Source organism: Carassius gibelio, chromosome A21 (assembly GCF_023724105.1).
Source record: "Carassius gibelio isolate Cgi1373 ecotype wild population from Czech Republic chromosome A21, carGib1.2-hapl.c, whole genome shotgun sequence".
Classification (NCBI taxonomy): domain Eukaryota; kingdom Metazoa; phylum Chordata; class Actinopteri; order Cypriniformes; family Cyprinidae; genus Carassius; species Carassius gibelio.
The window spans coordinates 7118200-7144369 of NC_068391.1; the positions used below are offsets into that span (position 1 = coordinate 7118200).

Genomic DNA, 26170 nt, shown 5'->3' on the forward strand with positions numbered 1-26170 from the left:
CCAAGAAGACACAAGTAGTTCACACCAAACTTTTTTAACATGAAGCCAATATACTGAAGATGTTAAATTTCGAATGGGTTTAGGATACCTTAAATGGTGTGGCCATAGCGATTTATTAAAGTAACATAAAAAAAAATACAATAGTTATTTTACTATATCTTTAAAATTTTTAATTCCAACTCTTCATAATTTTTTATATACGTAGAAGTCATCATTTGAAGGAAGCACAGTAAGTTTCATAGCTTTATCATTTTCAAGAGCCAGCATAAAATTAAAACTATCATAACATATAAATCAAGCTTGCAATTCTTAGTACCAATAATGGCCACCAGATGGCGCTATAGGATTACTTTTAAATAATTATTGTAGAAACAAGTATGATTTAAATCATTTATAGAAATCTTTCAAAGAAAAATAATATGAATTTTATGTATTTTACTGATAAAATGACCCTCACTTAATTAGAATAACAAGCTGAAGTATTGTGAACTGTATATTAAGAATAATTCTTTATAGGCTTTATGGACAAATACGTTTTGAGTGACTCTTGAAGGATCAGCACCACATCCTCTTTTACCACTGTTTAAAGAATGTATCTAACATTACAGGTGCGGATGAATTTTGAATGGCTTGAATGGTCTTGTCGTGGTGATTTTTTGAAATAACAATAAAAAAGTAACCGGTAAATGTCTTTACTTTTTTTAAGTGCAGCTTCTAAACACTTCAAAAAAATGTACACATAGAAGACAAGTCATTCTGAGGAAATATGCATGGTTTCATGACTATACAACACTATATGGATGATAGAAAATTAAAAAACTATCATACATCTGATGTCACTCTGTCCCTCTGTCACTGTGGGTAATGTGTCTGTGTGTGTGTGTGTGTGTGTGTGTGTGTGTGTGTGTATGTGTGTGTGTGTGTGTGTGTGTGTTAAGTGAATTAGGTGTGAAACTATCAGGGAGCATTTAGTCTCCAGCGCCAACATTTTACAGAACTGCCACTTTCCTGGAGTCTCAGAATTACAATGTGTCAGGTTCTGATAGATCTAAGATTCCAAAAAATGATTTAATTAGAATACCATGAAGTATTGTGAAATACTATATATTAAGACTTTATATATAGGCTTTTTGAACAGATTAGAGTGACTTGTGAAGGACCAGCAGTACCTCCTCTTGTCAGATGGTTTGAGGAATATATCTTCCAGAATCCGGGATTAAGATTTAGGAGCTCATTTTTATTCCACCTCCTTTCCTGAAAGTCTGTCTTGCAGAATTGACTAAAAATTAATCTTCACATTAATTCCTAATTATTTTGCAATTATTTTTGTCAGTTCTTCTTGACCTGTTTTTTTTTCTTCTTCTTCTTTTCTGACCTCATGACCCAGTCAGCATTTTTCTACAATGGTCAAGTCTTAACTTATCCATTTCTGTATTGCATTTGTGTTTGATATTTCTCATGGGTATTTCATAATTTTCGACTTTGAGTTAAAACAGTTTGAGTTAAAACTCTTTTTTATTGCATTTCATCTGTAAAAGAAAACATGCCCAATAATTCTGCACACATGAATATAAGGAGTTTTTCTCTTCCAGCTTTCCTGGACTATTGTATAGCACTCATAAATGATTAAATAAAAAATAATGGTAGTTATTAAGATTGATATGGTTTGGAATTGGTAAAATGTGCTTGGAAAAAAATCACAAAAAAACAATGTTTTAATGTTTAAGTTTGGAATATTAACTGACATGAATGAATGCTATATAAATATTGTTCATGTTAACATAATGTTTAGAAATGAAATATTATTGTAAAGTGTCACTAAAGTTATATATATTGTTCTGTGAATGTGATTTTAAAGTCTTGATGATTCTGATTAACCCTTTAACTGCCTTATCCTTTAAAACCTCACTGCCAGAGGGATATTGTGAATGCATGTGCCCGCTGGGCACAGTTTACCTGATGCCACCGGGGTGGCGATGGCATTGGTGGCTTGAGCCCGCCATCGCTGCTTGCAGCTATATTTATTATTATTTTTCTTCAAGGTTTCGGGGGCTTTTGGGGCCCTTAACATGCTTAAAAAGTCTTGAAAATTGGCACACACATTGGAACCTGCGGCCATTAGGGCCGGGCAGAGACTGATACACGGGCGTGGCACAGGGGCTCTACAGCGCCCCCTGGAATATGGAGGGCCATATATCATACATACTTGCACGTAGACGTACGAAACTCGGTACACATATAGAACTCATCAATACAAACAACTTTCGTATTGCATATCATAGGCTCCGCCCAACAGGAAGTTGGCTATTTGGGGTTTATTATTCATATTTGTCGTCAAAGTTGTGGGGGCTTTTGGGGTCCTTAACATACTCAAAAACTCTTGAAAGTTTGCGCACAATTTGGAATCTGTGGCCTTTAGGAGCCTGCAGAGGCTGGGACACGGGCGTGGCACAGGGGCTCTAAAGCGCCCCCTGGAACACAGTCATAAATGTTGATGTATAGCTCACACATACTTGCACGTATTAATATGAAACTCAGTACACATATAGATCTCATCGTGCCGAACAACTTGCGTATTGCATGTCATAGGCTCCGCCCAACAGGAAGTCAGCTATTTAGAGTTATGTAAAAAGCGCATGCTCTGGAATTTGAAATACTTGTCATAGGTTTTTTACTCGATTGCCGCCAAACTCGGTCAACATGATCTCAAGACACTGGGGATGAAAAATTGCCAGGGGATTTTTGATATCTCAAACGGTTTGCTCGTGGCGAGGCGTTGAAATTATGGCGAGAAATGAGAAACAGGAAGTGTCTAATACCATCCACATACATTTCCTGATTTTAATCAAACTTCATCAGATTATTCTTTGTAGGATGTCGATCGCATATATGTGACTATTAGGAGTCAAAGTTATAGCGCCACCAACTGGCAGCAGGAAGTGTGTCATTTTCAAAATGCTTTGTATTCAGCATCTTATTTTTACTCGATTTGCTTCAAACTTCATCAGAATAATGTTAAAACACAGCCTATATTAATCTGCTAGGGGGATATTGATATCTAAAAATATCGTTGCCGTGGCAACATGTCAAACTTGAATACTTCTCAGGTGATTTTAAGGCATATAACATTCTTAGAATTTCATGAAATTCAGAACACATATCAGTATTTATGATAACTAGACACTGGCAAAAGTTCATAAGAGGGCGTGGAAGAGGCACTCTATAGCGCCACCTTTTGTCAAAAGTGGGGGGGTTAGTTTTAGCTACAGACACCAAACTCTGTACAAAAATTGTTCTTATCAAGACGGACAACTTTCTAATTCACAGTCATCAGCTACGATCAACAGGAAGTCAGCTATTTTGATTTGAATGTGGATTTTTTTTTACATTTAGCTGTGAATTAATGCATACTGCTCAGAGGAGAGTAACACTATACACACCAAACTTTGTCTACATGATGCCAAAACATTTTAAACAACTTAAATTGCCAAAGGATTTTGGATAGCTTGAACGGTTTTGTCGTGGTGATTTTTTTAAATGACAGTAAAAATGGAATTATTAATTGTCCTGCATTTTTAAATTCCAAACACTTCAAAACCTTTTTTCATACAGAAAAAAAGTCATTCTGAGTAAATATGGATAGTTTCACGACTTTACAACACTGTATGGATAACAGAAAATTAAAAAACTGTCAGACATCTCATCTCACTCTGTCCATCTGTTTGAGTATTATGTGCTGAGACTTACATTGTCTGAGAGAAAATGCGCCCCTACAGGTTCAATTCCTGAAAGGGAAATTCGACTGAAAGGGAGGAGACTCTCTTTTAGTTTCATTTTTAAATCGGTTAAAATACAAATAAATACTTAGATTTAATTCACACTGACAAGCTAAACCAACATATATGATTATTACCAGGTCAGGGCTCATTAATAATTGATGTGTGGTCAGTGATACGTGAGAAACACGAGAGATGAATCACCGCTCTGAGCAGGAGCGTGTGGAATGATGAGCTCAGAAAAAAACGAGTTTATTCTTGTTTTATAGCTTTTAAAATTAAAATATTAAAGCGATATTACACAATTCACCAATTAGAACACACCAGGAGCTAAATTCAGATGTTTTTGAACTGTTTGTGTGAAAATGAAATATTCGCGGCTGCCTATCTGAAATCACTGCCTCCGATCAGCGCGCACAGTTTCACAAGTTCAAAACAAACGAATTTATTCTTGTTTAAGAGCTTTTTCAAATAAAATATTGTCATAAATGCACACAATACACCCATTATAACACAACACGAGCTAAATGCAGGTGTTTGTGACCCGTTTAAGTGTGCAAGACTATTTGAAAGCGCGACTGGCAGAATAACATGTATCTCTCGAGCTGCAGGATTCTGCATTTCGTCGTAAGAACGAACACATCACGGACAAGATTATTTCAAAATACATAATAGCTTGGCGAATATAAACGAAAACAGCCACGTAGACATAAACTGTTGAGAAATAAATCTGAAGTGGATCTACTGGATTTGAATATTAAGTGACCGCATATACCAGCTGCTTCTGTCTTCAATTTTAATCTACATATAAAAAAGGAAACTCATTCATCTTGGCGGCTTTTTTAATGTGTGTACGTATTTATTTATTATTTTGCTCTAACAAGAATTAATCTATATTTAATTAAATCAATTACATTTGATTTTACATTTGATTTGTCCATTTCTGCATCTAAACGCCTAAAAACCTAAAACATGCTCTATTATACTATTGTTAGCAATTTCTTTATCGTCCAATTTATCTGGTGTACACTTTTATTTTCATAATAAACTTGTTTCTTAGATTATACACAGTTACAGTGGTCTATAATAAATATTAACAGGTTTTATTCAAGCTGTTTAGAATGATTGCTGTAGGCTAATTTGTTTTTATGTAAATCCCAAAAAATAAATTAAATAAATAAAAAACATTGGAAAACAATAACTGTTGTACTTTTTTATACATTTTGTATAGTTTCATAGTTTATGCATTATAGTTATAAAAACAAACAAATTTAGCCACTCACATAGAAATCTTAGGCCTTATCCTTTTCTGACAGTTTTAGGTTTTTTTAAAAAATCCTAAAAAACCTTATTTGTGCTGCAGATAATAATTTCAAACTCATTTGATACTGACCTCTGACATCCTGTGACATGATATTTATTTGAATTTACATAATCTCATGGATGTAACAGTAAATCTGTTCAGCTCACAGATCAAGACTAAGCTGTAATGCAAGCAGAACTTTCACAAATGCTTGTAGGTCAATAAAATCATTACAAAACACTTACAAATCATTTAAGGGATTTGATAACACTGTAAAATAATATCTAATTTGTTAACATTAGCAAATGCATTGATAACACTTTATAATAACTGCACTCATTAGTAAATAGTCAGTTCATGCTTTATAAAGCCTTGTCCCAATATTAATAGTCAATAGTAAGCAGTTTATAAATACAGCTATAAATAGCTTGTTCTTGGTTTTATAAGCACATTTATTAAAAAGGAGAGTAAAGGGTCAGTTATCTTCCTATGAAAAATAAAAAAATTAAAATAAACAAACAACAACACAGATTGATACAGAACTCAGAAATGTTATTGTGGATTTATGATAAAATCAGCCTGTAAATGAATTCATTCTCTTCCAAGAAGACACAAGTAGTTCACACCAAACTGTTTTAACATGAAGCCATATACTGAAGATGTTAAATTGCGAATGGGTTTAGGATACCTTAAATGGTGTGGCCATAGCGATTTATTAAAGTAACATAAAAAAAATACAATAGTTATTTTACTATATCTTTAAAATTTTTAATTCCAACTCTTCATAATTTTTTATATACGTAGAAGTCATCATTTGAAGGAAGCACAGTAAGTTTCATAGCTTTATCATTTTCAAGAGCCAGCATAAAATTAAAACTATCATAACATATAAATCAAGCTTGCAATTCTGAATACCAATAATGGCCACCAGATGGTGCTATAGGATTACTTTTAAATAATCATTGTAGAAACAAGTATGATTTAAATCATTTATAGAAATCTTTCAAAGAAAAATAATATGTATTTTATGTATTTTACTGATAAAATAACCCTCACATAATTAGAATAACAAGCTGAAGTATTGTGAACTGTATATTAAGAATAATTCTTTATAGGCTTTATGGACAGATACGTTTTGAGTGACTCTTGAAGGATCAGCACCACATCCTCTTTTACCACTGTTTAAAGAATGTATCTTACAGTACAGGTGCGGATGAATTTTGAATAGCTTGAATGGTTTTGTCATGGTGATTTTCTGAAATAACAGTAAAAAAGTAACCAGTAAATGTCTTTTATTTTTTTTAAGTGCAGCTTCTAAACACTTCAAAAAATATACACATAGAAGACAAGTCATTCTGAGGAAATATGCATAGTTTCATGACTATACAACACTATATGGATGATAGAAAATTAAAAAACTATCATACATTTGATGTCACTCTGTCCCTCTGTCACTGTGGGTAATGTGTGTGTGTGTGTGTGTGTGTGTGTGTGTGTGTGCGTGTGTGTGTGTGTGTGAATTAGGTGTGAAACTATCAGGGAGCATTTAGTCTCCAGCGCCAACATTTTACAGAACTGCCACTTTCCTGGAGTCTCAGAATTACAATGTGTCAGGTTCTGAGAGATGTAAGATTCCAAAAAATGATTTAATTAGAATACCATGAAGTATTGTGAAATACTATATATTAAGACTTTATATATAGGCTTTATGAACAGATTAGAGTGACTCGTGAAGGACCAGGACCACCTCCTCTTGTCCGATGGTTTGAGGAATATATCTTCCAGAATCCGGGATTAAGATTTAGGAGCTCATTTTTATTCCACCTCCTTTCCTGAAAAGTCTGTCTTGCAGAATTGACTAAAAATTAATCTTCACATTAATTCCTAATTATTTTGCAATTCTTTTTGTCAGTTCTTCTTGACCTGTTTTTTTTTTTCTTCTTCTTTTCTGACCTCATGACCCAGTCAGCATTTTTGTACAATGGTCAAGTCTTAACTTATCCATTTCTGTATTGCATTTGTGTTTGATATTTCTCATGGGTATTTCATAATTTTCGACTTTGAGTTAAAATAGTTTGAGTTAAAACTCTTTTTTAGTGCATTTCATCTGTAAAAGAAAACATGCCTAATAATTCTGCACATGAATATAAGGAGTTTTTCTCTTCCAGCTTTCCTGGACTATTGTATAACACTCATAAATGATTAAATAAAAAATAATGGTAGTTATTAAGATTGATATGGTTTGGAATTGGTAAAATGTGCTTGGAAAAAAATCACAAAACAATGTTTTAATGTTTAAGTTTGGAATATTAACTGACATGAATGAATGCTATATAAATATTGTACATGTTAACATAATGTTTATAAATGAAATCTTATTGTAAAGTGTTACTAAATATATATATATATATATTATATATATATTGTTCTGTGAATGTGATTTTAAAGTCTAGATGATTCGGATTAACCCTTTAACTGCCATATCCTTTAAAACCTCACTGCCAGAGGGATATTGTGAATGCATGTGCCCGCTGGGCACAGTTTACCTGATGCCACCGGGGTGGCGATGGCATTGGTGGCTTGAGCCCGCCATCGCTGCTTGCAGCTATATTTATTATTATTCTTCTTCTTCTTCTTCTCCCGAATGAATCGCATTTTTGAGGGCTTTAACATGCTCAAAAAGTCATGAAACTTTGCACACGCGTCAAACCTGGTGAAAATTTTCGTCTAATATAGGATTCAGAAGAGGGTGTGGCAAAATGGCTCGACAGCGCCACCTATACCAAGAAAATCAACAGCCTTCCAGCTATGTTTCACGTACATGCATGAAAATTGGCACACATATGTAACACACCAATACCTACAAAAAAGACTCTTGGAGCGAAATTCTAAACCCAACAGGAAGTCGGTTATTTTTAATATTATGAGCATATTTTGTGTAATTTTGGTCATTTCCATGTGTTGTATTTTAACGAACTCCTCCTAGAGAGTTCTTCAAATCAACACCAAATTTGGTATGCCTAATCTAAAGGCCTTTGCGATGTTAAATTGCGAAGATCTTGAGTTTTCGTTGAAGGGCGTGTCCGTGGCGGCCTGGCGAATTTCGATGATTCGCCATGAAAAATGAAGTTGCTATAACTCACACATACAATGTCCAATCTGCCCCAAACTTCACATGTTTGATGAGACTCCGAACCTGAACAGATTGACATGCCCATATTCAGATATAGTCATAGCGCCACCTATTGGCAACAGGAAGTGACATATTTTACGCTGCGACGAACTACTCCTAGAAATTTTATGACATCAATGTCTTTTTTGTGGTCAGTCTAATCTAAAGGCCTGTGCGATGTTCAGTTGTGAAGATCTTTAGTTTTCGTTAAAAGGCTTGTTCATGGCGCCGCGACGAAGTTCGATGTCTCGCCATGGGAATAAAAGATGTTATAACTCAGGCATAAAATGTCCGATTTTCCCCAAACTTCACATGTGTGATAAGAGTCCTGGCCTGAACAGATCTGTAGGCCAATATTCCACTGGGTGTGGCAGAATGGCTCTATAGCGCCACCTATACACTTTCAACGGAGTGCGCCTCGAGCTATGTTTCACGTACATGTACAAAAATTGGTACACACATGTAACACTCCAATACCTACAAAACAGTCTCTTGGTACGAAATCCGGATCCCAACAGGAAGTCAGTTATTTTGAATTTTCCCTTCAAAATTGGTGTTGTTTTTGCCATTTTCAGGGGTTGTACTTTAACGAACTCCTCATAGAGATTTATTCAGATCAACACCAAACTTGGTCAGTGTAACCCAAAGCCATTTGCGATAATAAATTGCGAAGGACTTGAGGTTTCGTTAAAGGGCGGGTCCATGGCGGCCTGACAAATTTCGATGTTTCGCCATGAAAAAGGAAGTTGCTGTAACTCAGACATACAATGTCCAATCTGCCCCAAACTTCACATGTTGGATAAGACTCTTGACCTGAACAGATCTACATGCCAATATTCAGTTATAGTCATAGCGCAACCTATTGGCAACAGGAAGTTACATATTTTACACTGCGACAAACTACTCCTAGAAATTTTTGACATCAATGTCTTTTTTGTGGTCAGTCTAATCTAAAGACCTGTGTGATGTTTAGTTGTGAAGATCTTGAGTTTTTGTTAAAAGGTGTGTCCATGGCGCCGTGATGAAGTTCGATGTCTCGCCATGGGAATAAAAGATGTTATAACTCAGGCATGAAATGTCCGATCTTGCCCAAACTTCACTTGTGTGATAAGGGTCCTGGCCTGAACAGATATGAAGGCCAATATTCCATTGAGTGTGGCAAAATGGTTCGATAGCGCCACCTATACACTTTCAACGGAGTGCGTATACACTTTAAACTGAGTGCGCCTCGAGCTATGTTTCACGTAAATGTACAAAAATCGGTACACACATGTAACACACCAATATCTACGAAAAAGTCTCTTGGTACGAAATCTGAATCCCAACAGGAAGTCAGTTATTTCGAATTTTCTCTGCAAAATTAGTGTTGTTTTGGCCATTTTCAGGGGTTGTACTTTAACAAACTCCTCCTAGAGATTTATTCAGATCAACACCAAACTTGATCAGTGTAATCTAAAGCCATTTGCGATGTTAAATTGCGAAGGACTTGAGGTTTCGTTAAAGGGCGTGTCCATGGCGGCCTGACAAATTTCGATGTTTCGCCATGAAAAAGGAAGTTGCTGTAACTCAAACATACAATGTCCAATCTGCCCCAAACTTCACATGTTGGATGAGACTCTTGACTTGAACAGATCTACATGCCCATATTCAGTTATAGTCATAGCGCCACCTATTGGCAACAGGAAGTGACATATTTTACACTGTGACAAACTACTCCTAGAAATTTGATGACATCAATGTCTTTTTTGTGGTCAGTCTAATCTAAAGACCTGTGTGATGTTTAGTTGTGAAGATCTTGAGTTTTTGTTAAAAGGCGTGTCCATGGCGCCGTGACGAAGTTCGATGTCTCGCCATGGGAATAAAAGATGTTATAACTCAGGCATAAAATGTCCGATCTTGATCAAACTTCACATGTGTGATAAGGGTCCTGGCCTGAACAGATCTGAAGGCCGATATTCCATCGGGTGTGGCAAAATGGCTCGATAGCGCCACCTATACACTTTCAACGGAGTGCGTATTCACTTTCAACGGAGTGCGTCTCGAGCTATGTTTCATGTACATGTACAAAAATCGGTACACACATGTAACACACCAATATCTACGAAAAAGTCTCTTGGTACAAAATCCGAATCCCAACAGGAAGTCAGTTATTTAGAATTTTCTCTGCACAATTGGCGTTGTTTTTGCCATTTTCAGGGGTTGCACTTTAGCAAACTCCTCCTAGAGATTTATTCAGATCAACACCAAACTTGGTCAGTGTAATCTAAAGCCTTTTGCGATCTTAAATTGCGAAGATCTTGAGGTTTCGTTAAAGGGCGTGTCCATGGCGGCCTGACAAATTTTGATGTTTCGCCATGAAATAGGATGTTGTTGTAACTCAGGCATAAAATGTCCAATCCTCCCCAAACCTCACATGTTCGACAAAAGTCCTGCCCTGAACTCATCTGAAGGCCAATATTCCACTATAATGATAGCGCCACCTGCTGGCAACAGGAAGATTGGCACATATATGGAATAAACATTGATATATTCTACTTATATTTATGAGTTTAAACGCATATTTCTCACCGTTCACCTATTAACTAAAGCCACTCGCTGCCGGTGAGCCCGGGTGCGAGGGCCCGTTCATCGCTGCTTGCAGCTTTAATTATTATTATTATTAGGGCCCGAGCACCGAGGTGCGAGGACCCTCTTGTATCTGCTTTGTTTTTTATTATTATTATTCTTCTTCTTCTTCTTCTCCCGAATGAATCGCATTTTTGAGGGCTTTAACATGCTCAAAAAGTCATGAAACTTTGCACACTCGTCAAACCTGGTGAAAATTTTCGTCTGATATAGGATTCAGAAGAGGGTGTGGCAAAATGGCTCGACAGCGCCACCTATACCAAGAAAATCAACAGCCTTCCAGCTATGTTTCACGTACATGCACGAAAATTGGCACACATATGTAACACACCAATACCTACAAAAAAGACTCTTGGAGCGAAATTCTAAACCCAACAGGAAGTCGGTTATTTTTAATATTATGAGCATATTTTGTGTAATTTTGGTCATTTCCATGTGTTGTATTTTAACGAACTCCTCCTAGAGAGTTCTTCAAATCAACACCAAATTTGGTATGCCTAATCTAAAGGCCTTTGCGATGTTAAATTGCGAAGATCCTGACTTTTCGTTGAAGGGCGTGTCCGTGGCGGCCTGGCGAATTTCGATGATTCGCCATAAAAAATGAAGTTGCTATGACTCACACATACAATGACCAATCTGCCCCAAACTTCACATGTTTGATGAGACCCCGAACCTGAACAGATTGACATGCCCATATTCAGTTATAGTCATAGCGCCACCTATTGGCAACAGGAAGTGACATATTTTATGCTGCGATGAACTACTCCTAGAAATTTTATGACATCAATGTCTTTTTTGTGGTCAGTCTAATCTAAAGGCCTGTGCGATGTTCAGTTGTGAAGATCTTGAGTTTTCGTTAAAAGGCTTGTTCATGGCGCCGCGACGAAGTTCGATGTCTCGCCATGTGAATAAAAGATGTTATAACTCAGGCATAAGATGTCCGATCTTCCCCAAACTTCACATGTGTGATAAGAGTCCTGGCCTGAACAGATCTTCAGGCCAATATTCCACCGGGTGTGGCAGAATGGCTCTATAGCGCCACCTATACACTTTCAACGGAGTGCGCCTCGAGCTATGTTTCACGTACATGTACAAAAATTGGTACACACATGTAACACTCCAATACCTACAACAAAGTCTCTTGGTACGAAATCCGGATCCCAACAGGAAGTCGGTTATTTTGAATTTTCCCTTCAAAATTGCTGTTGTTTTTGCCATTTTCAGGGGTTGTACTTTAACGAACTCCTCCTAGAGATTTATTCAGATCAACATCAAACTTGGTCAGTGTAATCTAAAGCCCTTTGCGATAATAAATTGCGAAGGACTTGAGGTTTCGTTAAAGGGCGGGTCCATGGCGGCCTGAAAAATTTCGATGTTTCGCCATGAAAAAGGAAGTTGCTGTAACTCAGACATACAATGTCCAATCTGCCCCAAACTTCACATGTTGGATAAGACTCTTGACCTGAACAGATCTACATGCCAATATTCAGTTATAGTCATAGCGCCACCTATTGGCAACAGGAAGTTACATATTTTACACTGCGACAAACTACTCCTAGAAATTTTATGAAATCAATGTCTTTTTTGTGGTCAGTCTAATCTAAAGACTTGTGTGATGTTTAGTTGTGAATATCTTGAGTTTTTGTTAAAAGGTGTGTCCATGGCGCCGTGATGAAGTTCAATGTCTCGCCATGGGAATAAAAGATGTTATAACTCAGGCATAAAATGTCCGATCTTGCCCAAACTTCACTTGTGTGATAAGGGTCCTGGCCTGAACAGATCTGAAGGCCAATATTCCATCGAGTGTGGCAAAATGGCTCAATAGCGCCACCTATACACTTTCAACGGAGTGCGTATACACTTTAAACGGAGTGCGCCTTGAGCTATGTTTCACGTACATGTACAAGAATCGGTACACACATGTAACACACCAATATCTACGAAAAAGTCTCTTGGTACGAAGTCCGAATCCCAACAGGAAGTCAGTTATTTCGAATTTTCTCTGCAAAATTAGTGTTGTTTTGGCCATTTTCAGGGGTTGTACTTTAACGAACTCCTCCTAGATATTTATTCAGATCAACACCAAACTTGGTCAGTGTAATCTAAAGCCTTTTGCGATCTTAAATTGCGAAGATCTTGAGGTTTCGTTAAAGGGCGTGTCCATGGCGGCCTGACAAATTTCGATGTTTCGCCATGAAGTAGGATGTTGTTGTAACTCAGGCATAAAATGTCCAATCCTCCCCAAACCTCACATGTTCGATAAAAGTCCTGCCCTGAACACATCTGAAGGCCAATATTCCATTATAATGATAGCGCCACCTGCTGGCAACAGGAAGATTGGCACATATATGGAATAAACATTGATATATTCTACTTATATTTATGAGTTTAAACGCATATTTCTCACCGTTCACCTATTAACTAAAGCCACTCGCTGTCGGTGAGCCCGGGTGCGAGGGCCCGTTCATCGCTGCTTGCAGCTTTAATTAGGGCCCGAGCACCGATGGTGTGAGGACCCTCTTGGAATTGCTCCGTTTATTATTATTATTATTATTATTCTTCTTCTCTAAGATGAATCGCATTTTTGAGGGCCTAAACATGCTCGAAAAGTCATGAAACTTTGCACACACCTCAGAACTGGCGAAAATTTACATCTGATATGGGTTTCAGAAGTGGGTGTGGCAAAATGGCTCAACAGCGCCACCTATACACGTTCAACGGTGTGCGCCTCGAGCTACGTTTCATGTACATGTATGAAAATCGGTATACACATGTAACTCACCAATACCTACAAAAAAGTCTCTTGGAGCAAAATCCGAAACCCAACAGGAAGTCGGTTATTTCTAATATTATGAGCAAATTTTGTGTCATTTTTGTCATTTCCATGCGTTGTATTTTAACGAACTCCTCCTAGAGATTAATTCAGATCAACACCAAATTTGGTATGCCTAATCTAAAGGCCTTTGCGATGTTAAATTGCGAAGCTTTTGAGTTTTCGTTGAAGGGCCTGTGTGTGGCGGCCTGGCGAATTTCGATGATTCGCCATGAAACAGGAAGTTGCTATAACTCAGACATTCAATGACCAATCTGCCCCAAACTTCACATGTTTGATGAGACTCCTGTCCTGAACAGTTTGACATGACCATATTCGGTTATAGTCATAGCGCCACCTATTGGCAACAGGAAGTGACATATTTTACGCTGCGACAAACTACTCCTAGAAATTTTTGACATCAATGTCTTTTTTGTCGTCAGTCTAATCTAAAGGCCTGTACGATGTTAAATTGAGAAGATCTTGAGTTTTCGTTAAAGGGCGTGACCATGGCGCCATGTCAAAGTTCGATGTCTCGCCATGGGAGTAGAAGTTGTTGTAACTCAGTCATAAAATATCAGATCTTGCCCAAACTTCAAATGTTTGATAAGAGTACTGACCTGAACACATCTGGAGGCTAATATTCCATTGGGTGTGGCAAAATGGCTCGATAGCGCCACCTATACATTTTCAATGGAGTGCGCCTCAAGCTACGTGTCATATACATGTACGAAAATCGGTAAACATATGCAACACACCAATAGCTACAAAAAAGTCTATTGGTACGAAATCCGAATCCCAACAGGAAGTTGGTTATTTTTAATTTTCCCTGCAAAATTGGTGTTGTTTTTGTCACTTTCAGGGATTGTATTTTAACGAACTCCTCCTAGAGATTTATTCAGATCAACACCAAACTTGGTCAGTGTAATCTAAAGCCCTTTGCGATGTTAAATTGCGAAGGAATTGAGGTTTCGTTAAAGGGCGTGTCCATGGCGGCCTGACAAATTTCGATGATTCGCCGTGAAAAATGATGGTGCTATAACTCACACATACAATGTCCAATCCGCCCCAAACTTCACATTTTTGTTAAGACTCTTCACCTGAACAGATCTACATGCCAATATTCAGTTATAGTCATAGCGCCACCTATTGGCAACTGGAAGTGACATATTTTACACTGTGACAAACTACTCCTAGAACTTTTATGACATCAATGTCTTTTTTGTGGTCAGTCTAATCTAAAGACCTGTGTGATGTTTAGTTGTGAAGATCTTGAATTTTTGTTAAAAGGCATGTCCATGTCGCCATGACAAAGTTCGATGTCTCGCCATGGGAATAAAAGATGTTATAACTCAGGCATAAAATGTCCGATCTTGCCCAAACTTCACATGTGTGATAAGGGTCCTGGCTTGAACACATCTGAAGGCCAATATTCCATTATAACGATAGCGCCACCTGCTGGCAACAGGAAGATTGGCACACATATGGAATAAACTTTGATATATTGCACTTATATTTATGAGTTTAAATGCATATTTCTCAACGTTCACCTTTTTACTAAAGCCACACGATGGCGGTGAGCCCGGGTGCGAGGGCCCGTTCATCGCTGCTTGCAGCTTTAATTATTATTATTAGGGCTCAAGCCCGAAGGGGCGAAGAGCCCTATTGTTCTTCTAAGGATTATTCTTATTATTTTTTTTATTTTTTATTTAACCTTCCGGGGGTTTTTAGGGGCCTTAACATGCTCAAAAACTCTTGAAAATTGGCACACACATTGGAATCTGCGGCCATCAGGACGCCGCAGAGGCTGGGACCCGGGCGTGGCACAGGGACTCTACAGCGCCCCCTGGAACACCTTCAGAAATCTTGAACCATAGCTCACACAGACTTGCATGTATTTATATCAAATTCGGTACACTTATAGATCTCATTGAGCCGAACAACTTTTACACTTTATGTCATAGGCTCCGCCCAACAGGAAGTCAGCTATTCAGGGCTGTTTAAAAAAAGCATGCTCTGGAATTTGAAATACTCCTCTGAGGTTTTCAACCCGTTCGCCACGAAACTCGGTGAACATGATCTCAAGACATTGGGGACGAAAAATTGCGAGGGGATTTTTGATATCTTGAACGGTTTGCCCGTAGCGAGGCGTGGAAATTATGGCGAGAAATGAGAAACAGGAAATGTCTAATAACATCCACATACATTTCCTGAATTTTATCAAACTTCATTGGTTTGTTCGTTGTATGATACCGATCGTATATATGTGACTATTAAGAGTCAACGTTATAGCGCCACCAACTGGCAGCAGGAAGTGAGTCATTTTCAAAATGTTTTGAATTCAGCATCTTATTTTTACTCGATTTACTTAAAACTTCATCAGAATAATGACAAAACACGGCCGATGTAAATCTGTTGTGGGGATATTGATATCTGATATGGCGTTGCCATGGCAACGTGTCAAACTTGAATGTTCTGTTATGATGAGTTTGAGGCAGACACCAACCTCAGATTTACATGAAACTAAAAACACATATCAGTATTAGTGATAGCTAGACAATGGGAAAAGCTTTTAAAAGGGCGTGAAGGAGGCATGCTATAGCGCCACCTTTTGTCAAAAGTGGGGGGTTTAATTTTAGCTACAGACACCAAACTTGGTACATAAATTGTTCTTATAAAGACGGACAACTTTCTAATTCACAGTCATCAGCTACGACCAACAGGAAGTCGGCTATTTTGATTTGAATATTTAAATTGAGCTCTGATTTAATGCATTCTCCTCAGAGGAAATGTTCACTATACTCACCAAACTTTGTCTACATGTTGAAAAAACATTGAGGAACTTAAATTGCGAACGGATTTTGGTTAGCTTGAACCGTTTTGTCGTGGTGATTTTTTGAAATGACAGTAAAAAGGGAATCATTAATTGTCTTGTATTTTTAAATTGCAGCTTCCAAACACTTAAAAAAAATTCATACAGAGATCAAATCATTCTGAGGACATATGCATAGTTTCATGACCTTACAACACTGTATGATTAAAAGAAAATAAAAAAAACTGTCAGACATCTCAACTCACTCTGTCCCTCTGTTTGAGCAATGTATGTGTGCTGACTGAGTGCATGTGTGTGTGTGAGTGTGTGTGTGTGAGTGGGGGATGGGCATGAGCTGAGTGGCAGACACAATGAGAGAGAGAGAGAGAGAGACTTAATCATCTCTTTAATCACCAGAAAAAAAATGTATTTTAAATTGTTATTTTTTGTTGCTGTTGCTAACATTGCTGTTTTCATTACAGCTTAAGAAATCTCTTAGGCCTTATCCTTTTCTGACAGTTTCAGGAATTAAAAACAAAATTCTAAAAATACTTATTTGTGCTGCAAATAATAATTTCAACTAATTTGATACTGACCTATTCCATCCTGTGACATGACATGTATCTACATTTTTAAAATCTCATGGATGTAACAGTAAAACTGTTCAGTTCACAGATCAAGACTAAGCTTCTTTCACAAATGCTTATAAGTCATTAAAGGATTTAATAACACTGTAAAATAATGTCTAATTTGTTAACATTAGTAAATGCATTGGTAACACTTTATAATAACTGCACTCATTAGTAAATAGTCAGTTTATGCTTTATAAAGCCTTGTCCCAATATTAATAGTCAGTAGTAAGCAGTTTATTATATAAATAGCTTGTTCTTGGTTTATAAGCACATTTATTAAAAAGGAGAGTAATCTTTTCAGTTATCTTCCTATGAAAAATAAAAAATAAAAAAAAATAAACAAACAACAACACAGATTGATACAGAACTCAGAAATTTTATTGTGGATTTATGATAAAATCAGCATGTAAAAATGAATTCATACTCCTCCGAGAAGACATAAGTAGTTCACACCAAACTTTTTCAACATGATGCTAATATACTGAAGATGTTAAATTGCGAATGGGTTTAGGATACCTTAAATGGTGTGGCCATAGCGATTTATTAAATTAACATAAAAAAATACAATAGTTATTTTACGATATCTTTAAAATTTTTCATTTCAACTCTTCATAATTTTTTATATATGTAGAAGTCATCATTTGAAGGAAGCACAGTAAGTTTCATAGCTTTATCATTTTCAAGAGCCAGCATAAAATTAAAACTATCATAACTTATAAATCAAGCTTGCAATTCTTAGTACCAATAATGGCCACCAGATGGAGCTATAGGATTACTTTTAAATAATTATTGTAGAAACGAGTATAATTTAAATCATTTATAGAAATCTTTCAAAGAAAAATAATATGAATTTTATGTATTTACTGATAAAATGACCCTCACTTAATTAGAATAACAAGCTGAAGTATTGTGAACTGTATATTAAGAAATAATTCTTTATAGGCTTTATGGACAGATAAGTTTTGAGTGACTCTTGAAGGTTCAGCCCCACATCCTCTTTTACCACTGTTTAAAGAATTTATCTTACAGAACAGGTGCGAATGAATTTTGGATAGCTTGAATGGTTTTGTCGTGGTGATTTATTGAAATAACAGTAAAAAAGAAACCAGTAAATGTCTTTTTATTTTTTTAAAGTGCAGCTTCTAAACACTTCAAAAAAATGTACACATAGAAGACAAGTCATTCTGAGGAAATATGCATAGTTTCATGACTATACAACACTATATGGATGATAGAAAATTAAAAAACTATCAAACATCTGATGTAACTCTGTCCCTCTGTCACTGTGGGTAATGTGTGTGTGTGTGTGTGTAAGTGAATTAGGTGTGAAACTATCAGGGAGCATTTAGTCTCCAGCGCCAACATTTTACAGAACTGCCACTTTCCTGGAGTCTCCAGAATTACTCTGTGTCAGGTTCTGAGAGATCTAAGATTCAAAAAAATTATTTAATTAGAATACCATGAAGTATTGTGAAATACTATATATTAAGACTTTATATATAGGCTTTATGAACAGATTAGAGTGACTCGTGAAGGACCAGCACCACCTCCTCTTGTCCGATGGTTTGAGGAATATATCTTCCAGAATCCGGGATTAAGATTTAGGAGCTCTTTTTTATTCCACCTCCTTTCCTGAAAGTCTGTCTTGCAGAATTGACTAAAAATTAATCTTCACATTAATTCCTAATTATTTTGCAATTCTTTTTGTCAGTTCTTCTTGACCTGTTTTTTTCTTCTTCTTTTCTGACCTCATGACCCAGTCAGCATTTTTTGTACAATGGCCAAAACTTATCAATTTCTGTATTGCATTTGTGTTTGATATTTCTCACAGGCTTTACAGAGTTAAAACTCTTTTTTTAGCGCATTTCATCTGTAAAAGAAAACATGCCCAATAATTCTGCACACATGAAAATAAGGAGTTTTTCTCTTCCAGCTTTCCTGGACTATTGTATAGCAATCATAAATGATTAAATAAAAAATAATGGTAGTTATTAAGATTGATATGGTTTGGAATTGGTAAAATGTGCTTGGAAAAAAATCACAATAAAACAATGTTTTAATGTTTAAGTTTGGAATATTAACTGACATGAATGAATGCTATATAAATATTGTTCATGTTAACATAATGTTTAGAAATGAAATATTATTGTAAAGTGTCACTAAAGTTATATATATTGTTCTGTGAATGTGATTTTAAAGTCTTGATGATTCGGATTAACCCTTTAACTGCCATATCCTTTAAAACCTCACTGCCAGAGAGATATTGTGAATGCATGTGCCCGCTGGGCACAGTTTACCTGATGCCACCGGGGTGGCGATGGCATTGGTGGCTTGAGCCCGCCATCGCTGCTTGCAGCTATATTTAGGGCTCAAGCCTGGAGGGCGAGAGCCCTATTGTTTTCCTTAGGATTATTTGTTATTATTATTATTATTATTATTATTATTAGGGCTCAAGCCCAAAGGGCGAGAGGCCTATTGTTTTCCTTAGGATTATTTTTTATTATTATTATTATTATTATTATTATTATTTTTTTCCAACGTCTCGGGGGCTTTTGGGGCCCTTAACGTGCTTAAAAAGTCTTGAAAATTGGCACACAGATTGGAACCTGCGGCCATTAGGGCCGGGCAGAGACTGATACACGGGCGTGGCACAGGGGCTCTACAGCGCCCCCTGGAATATGGAGGGCCATATATCATACATTCTTGCTCGTAGACGTATGAAACTCGGTACACATATAAATCTCATCAATCCAAACAACTTTTGTATTGCATATCATAGGCTCCGCCCAACAGGAAGTTGGCTATTTAGGGTTTAGTATTCAAATTTTTCGTCAAAGTTGTGGGGGCTTTTGGGGTCCTTAACATACTCAAAAACTCTTGAAAATTTGCACACACTTTGGAATCTGTGGCCTTTAGGAACCTGCAGAGGCTGGGACCCGGGCGTGGCACAGGGGCTCTACGGCGCCCCCTGGAACACAGTCAGAAATGTTGATGTATAGCTCACACATACTTGCACATATTCATAAGAAACTCAGTACACATATAGATCTCATCGTGCCAAACAACTTTCGTATTGCATGTCATAGGCTCCGCCCATCAGGAAGTCAGCTATTTAGAGTTATGTAAAAAGCGCATGCTCTGGAATTTGAAATACTTGTCATAGGTTTTTTTCTCGATTGCCGCCAAACTCGGTCAACATGATCTCAAGACACTGGGGATGAAAAATTGCCAGGGGATTTTTGATATCTCGAACGGTTTGCTCGTGGCGAGGCGTTGAAATTATGGCGAGAAATGAGAAACAGGAAGTGTCTAATACCGTCCACATACATTTCCTGATTTTAATCAAACTTCATCAGATTATTCGTTGTATGATGTCGATCGCATATATGTGACTATTAGGAGTCAAAGTTATAGCGCCACCAACTGGCAGAAGGAAGTGTGTCATTTTCAAAATGATTTGAATTCAGCATCTTATTATTACTCGATTTGCTTCAAACTTCATCAGAATAATGTTAAAACACAGCCGATATAAATCTGCAAGGGGGATATTGATATCTAAAAAATTGTTGGCGTGGCAACATGTCAAACTGGAATACTTCTCAGGTGATTTTGAGGCAAATAACATACTTAGAATTTCACAAAACTCTGAACACACATCAGTATTTCTGATAGGAACTTAAATTGTGAATGGATTTTGGATAGCTTGAATGGTTTTGCCGTGGTGATTTTTTTAAATGACCTTACAAAGGGAATCATTATTGTATTTTTAAATTGCAGCTTCCAAACACGTCAAATAATTTTTTCATACAGATGAAAAAGTCATTCTGAGGAAATATGCATAGTTTCACGACTTTACAACACTGTATGGATAACAGAAAATTAAAAAACTGTCAGACATCTCATCTCACTCTGTCCCTCTGTTTGAGTATATGTGCTTCAGACTTCCATCGTCTGAGAGAAATAGCGCCCCTACAGGTTCAATTCCCGGACTTTTACTTTCACTTTTAAATTGGTTAAAAATACAAACAAATACTTAGATTTAATTCACACTGACAAGCTAAACCAACATATCTGATTATTACCGGTTCAGGGCTCATGGATAAATTATTTCTGGCCAGAGATACGTGAGAAATAGGAGAGATGAATCACCGCTGTGACCACAAGCGTCTGGAGTAAAGAGCTCAGAGAAAACGAATTTATTCCTGTTTTAAAGCTTTTAAAAATAAATTATTACAGCGATATCACACAATCAACCAATTAGAACACACCAAGAGCTAAATTAAGATGTTTTTGAACTGTTTGTGTGAAAATGAAATATTTGTGGCTGCCTATCTGAAATCACCGCCTCCGATCAGCGCGTACAGTGTCGAGCTCAAAACAAACGAATTTATTCTTGTTTAAGAGCTTTTTTAAATAAAATATTACCACAAATGCACACAATAAACCCATTGTAACACTACAAGAGGTAAATGCAGGTGTTTGTGACCTGTTTAAGTGTGCTAGACTATTTGAAAGCGCGACTGGCAGAATAACATATCTCTCGAGCTCCAGGATTCTGCCGTTCGTCGTACGAACGAACACATAACGGACAAGATTATTTCAAAATACATAATAGCTTGGCGAATATAAACGAAAACAGCCACGTGAACATAAACTGTTGAGAAATAAATCTGAAGTGGATCTACTGGATTTGAATATTAAAGTGACCACATTTACCACTTGCTTCTGTCTTCAATTGTAATCTATATAAAAAAGGATACAGAACTCAGAAATTTTATTGTGGATTTATGATAAAATCAGCCTGTAAATGAATTCATACTCCTCCTCATACTACTCCATACTCCTTTTTCAACACGATGCCAATATACTGAGATGTTAAATTGTGAATGGGTTTAGGATAGCTTAAATGGTGTTGCCATAGAGATTTATTAAAGTAACATAAAAAAATACAATCGTTATTTTACTATATCTTTACAAATTTTCATTCTAACTCTTCATAATTTTTTATATAAGTAGAAGTCATCATTTGAAGGAAGCACAGTAAGTTTCATAGCTTTATCATTTTCAAGAGCCAGCATAAAATTAAAACTATCATAACTTATAAATCAAGCTTGCAATTCTTAGTACCAATAATGGCCACCAGATTTATCATAGGATTACTTTTAAATAACTATTGTAGAAACTAGTATGATTTAAATCATTTATAGAAATCTTTCAAATAAAATAATATGTATTTTAGGAATTTTACTGATAAAATGACCCTCACTTAATTAGAATAACAAGCTGAAGTATTGTGAACTGTATATTAAGAATAATTCTTTATAGGCTTTATGGACAGATACGTTTTGAGTGACTCTTGAAGGTTCAGCACCACATCCTCTTTTACCACTGTTTAAAGAATTTATCTTACAGAACAGGTGCGAATGAATTTTGGATAGCTTGAATGGTTTTGTCGTGGTGATTTTTTGAAATAATAGTAAAAAAGGAACCAGTAAATGTCTTTTTATTTTTTTAAAGTGCAGCTTCTAAACACTTCAAAAAAAAAAAATGTACACATAGAAGACAATTCATTCTGAGGCATATTTCCTCAGAATGACTGGTCTCATGACAATAGTTTCATGACTATACAACACTATATGGATGATAGAAAATTAAAAAAACTATCATACATCTGATGTCACTCAGTCCCACTGTCACTGTGGGTAATGTGTGTCTGTGTGTGTGAGTGTGTGTGTGTGTGTGTGTTTGTGTGTGTTTTAAGTGAATTAGGTGTGAAACTATCAGAGAGCATTTAGTCTCCAGCGCCAACATTTTACAGAACTGCCACTTTCCTGGAGTCTCCAGAATTACTCGGTGTCAGGCTCTGAGAGACTTAAGATCCCAAAAAATGATTTAATTAGAATACCATGAAGTATTGTGAAATACTATATATTAAGACTTTATATATAGGCTTTATGAACAGATTAGAGTGACTCGTGAAGGACCAGCACCACCTCCTCTTGTTCGATGGTTTGAGGAATATATCTTCCAGAATCCGGGATTAAGATTTAGGAGCTCATTTTTATTCCACCTCCTTTCCTGAAAGTCTGTCTTGCAGAATTGACTAAAAATTAATCTTCACATTATTTCCTAATTATTTTGCAATTCTTTTTGACAGTTCTTCTTGACCTGTTTTTCTCTTCCAGCTTTCCTGGACTATTGTATAGCACTCATAAATGATTAAATAAAAAATAATGGTAGTTATTAAGATTGATATGGTTTGGAATTGGTAAAATGTGCTTGGAAAAAAATCACAATAAAACAATGTTTTAATGTTTAAGTTTGGAATATTAACTGACATGAATGAATGCTATATAAATATTGTTCATGTTAACATAATGTTTATAAATGAAATCTTATTGTAAAGTGTTACTAAAGTTATATATATATATATATATATATATATATATATATATATATATATATATTAGTGCTGTCAATCGATTAAAAAAAATTAACTAATTAATCGCACAATTTTTTTAAATTAATCGCGATTAATCGCGATTAATCGCAAATAAAAGACTGAAACTTTTTGGATATGTAAATGTAAAATGTAAATAATTAATGTAAACTCAAGACAAAGAAACTATTTAAATTCAAAATATGATTGTTTATTGGAATTTTTGTTTAACTTGTAACACAGATTTTCTCATGTAAACAACATACCTGCAATAAACCATCAATATCCTCCAAATTAACTGTTGGCTTGAAAGCCATATTTATTACAGAAATAAAAACACAGGCATGTAAGTAGCATTTGAATTTCAAAACAATCAATGCCAATAAAAAACTAAAATGATTTCCATGTTGAATTCTAAGTGGACTGCAAAAAAATTCCAAAGTATAGTCATTGCCAGTGCTTTAAGTGGGCCGGTACGCACCAGTACTCAGTACCGCCACTTCCAAATATAACTCTTGAGCGTACAGCCACCTCTCCGTGCGCCCAGAACGTGCTTGTAGCGTACCGGTACGCTCATTTGGACATCTGTTTTAATAGAGGTTTTAATCTTTTTGCCGATTTTCAGAGCGCCCTTCACAATGCAAGCTTCCTAATTCATCCCACCCAGAGCAGAAACTACATTACCCATTCACCCTTAAGTTATACAAGTGAAAAGCGCATGTGTCGCTTTTCCCACTGTTAAGTGTCAACAACTCAACGTGGCCGGAGAAGGTGTGTAAAACTCGTTGTGAGTTATACTAAAGTCGTCCTGCAGCCCCCGCTGGCTGCTCATTGGCTGCAGCATCTTTTTTCTAAGTTCTAAAAAAATACCGTAGACGGCAAGGCACAAATTTAGATATTCATTTTTCTAATTAATCTATAGCCTATGCACAAAGACAATAAGATCTTTTTGTTCCCTTTTTGTTTTAAAGCTTGATGAAGAGAGAGAGCGCAAGTTGCTGCAGCTGCGAGGAGGACAGTGATGCACGCGCACAGGAGTGATTGACAGTTCGCGGCACTGTGTACAAAAAATACTCCGCTACACAATTATTTCTTTATTTTCGTTTAAGCTTATTAACGTTAGCGTTACAGAAAGGTCTGATTTACGCACTGTTACAGTCATTGTTTTTTTTTTTTGTTTTTTAAACAATGACATTTGAGTTCATGATTTTAATGTTGCTGTTTCTTGTGGCAGACTGAATGAAGAGTAATGTTTCTTGTGGCAGACTGTAGAGTAATCCGGCAGAGTTTTATACTGAAACTTTCAGTCTAAAAGTCCTTCCTTGGTCTTATCCATATTTCTTTGCACGTTGAACACACATAGGCCACAACTGGAAATAAAAAAAAACTGCAACCGCGTTAATTGCGTTATTTTTTTTTAACGCGTTAAATATTTCAAATTAATCGAATGCGTTAACGCGCTAATTTTGACAGCACTAATATATATATATATATATATATATATATTGTTCTGTGAATGTGATTTTAAAGTCTAGATGATTCGGATTAACCCTTTAACTGCCATATCCTTTAAAACCTCACTGCCAGAGGGATATTGTGAATGCATGTGCCCGCTGGGCACAGTTTACCTGATGCCACCGGGGTGGCGATGGCACTGGTGGCTTGAGCCCGCCATCGCTGCTTGCAGCTATATTTTATTATTATTATTTTTCTTCAAGGTTTCGGGGGCTTTTGGGGCCCTTAACATGCTTAAAAAGTCTTGAAAATTGGCACACACATTGGAACCTGCGGCCATTAGGGCCGGGCAGAGACTGATACACGGGCGTGGCACAGGGGCTCTACAGCGCCCCCTGGAATATGGAGGGCCATATATCATACATACTTGCACATAGACATACGAAACTCGGTACACATATAAATCTCATCAATACAAACAACTTTCGTATTGCATATCATAGGCTCCGCCCAACAGGAAGTTGGCTATTTGGGGTTTATTATTCATTTTTGTCGTCAAAGTTGTGGGGGCTTTTGGGGTCCTTAACATACTCAAAAACTCTTGAAAATTTGCACACACTTTGGAATCTGTGGCCTGAAGGAGCCTGCAGAGGCTGAGACCTGGGCGTGGCACAGGGGCTCTACGGCCCCCCTGGATCACAGTTATAAATGTTGATGTATAGCTCACACATACTTGCACATATTCATATGAAACTCAGTACACATATAGATCTCATCGTGCCGAACAACTTTCGTATTGCATATCATAGGCTCCGCCCAACAGGAAGTCAGCTATTTAGAGTTATGTAAAAAGTGCATGCTCTGGAATTTGAAATACTTGTCATAGGTTTTTTACTCGATTGCCGCCAAACTCGGTCAACATGATCTCAAGACATTGGGGATGAAAAATTGCCAGGGGATTTTTGATATCTCAAACGGTTTGCTCGTGGCGAGGCTTTGAAATTATGGCGAGAAATGAGAAACAGGAAGTGTCTAATACCATCCACATACATTTCCTAATTTTAATCAAACTTCATCAGATTATTCATTGTATGATGTCGATCGCATATATGTGACTATTAGGAGTCAAAGTTATAGCGCCACC

The 26170-nt window shown here is 36.6% G+C and overlaps 1 protein-coding gene and 1 long non-coding RNA gene across 4 annotated transcripts in view; both read right to left on the reverse strand.

Moving 5' to 3' along the window:
- LOC127941526 (whirlin-like) overlaps positions 1 to 26170 on the reverse strand; it is a 181686-nt gene that overhangs the window by 40791 nt on the left and 114725 nt on the right. The window lies entirely within an intron of this gene.
- Positions 1204 to 12531, reverse strand: LOC127941527 (uncharacterized). The gene is made up of 3 exons (XR_008149097.1): positions 11550 to 12531; positions 7003 to 8275; positions 1204 to 1344 (listed from the first exon to the last, which is right to left on the reverse strand). It is a non-coding gene; the product is annotated as an uncharacterized LOC127941527 (long non-coding RNA).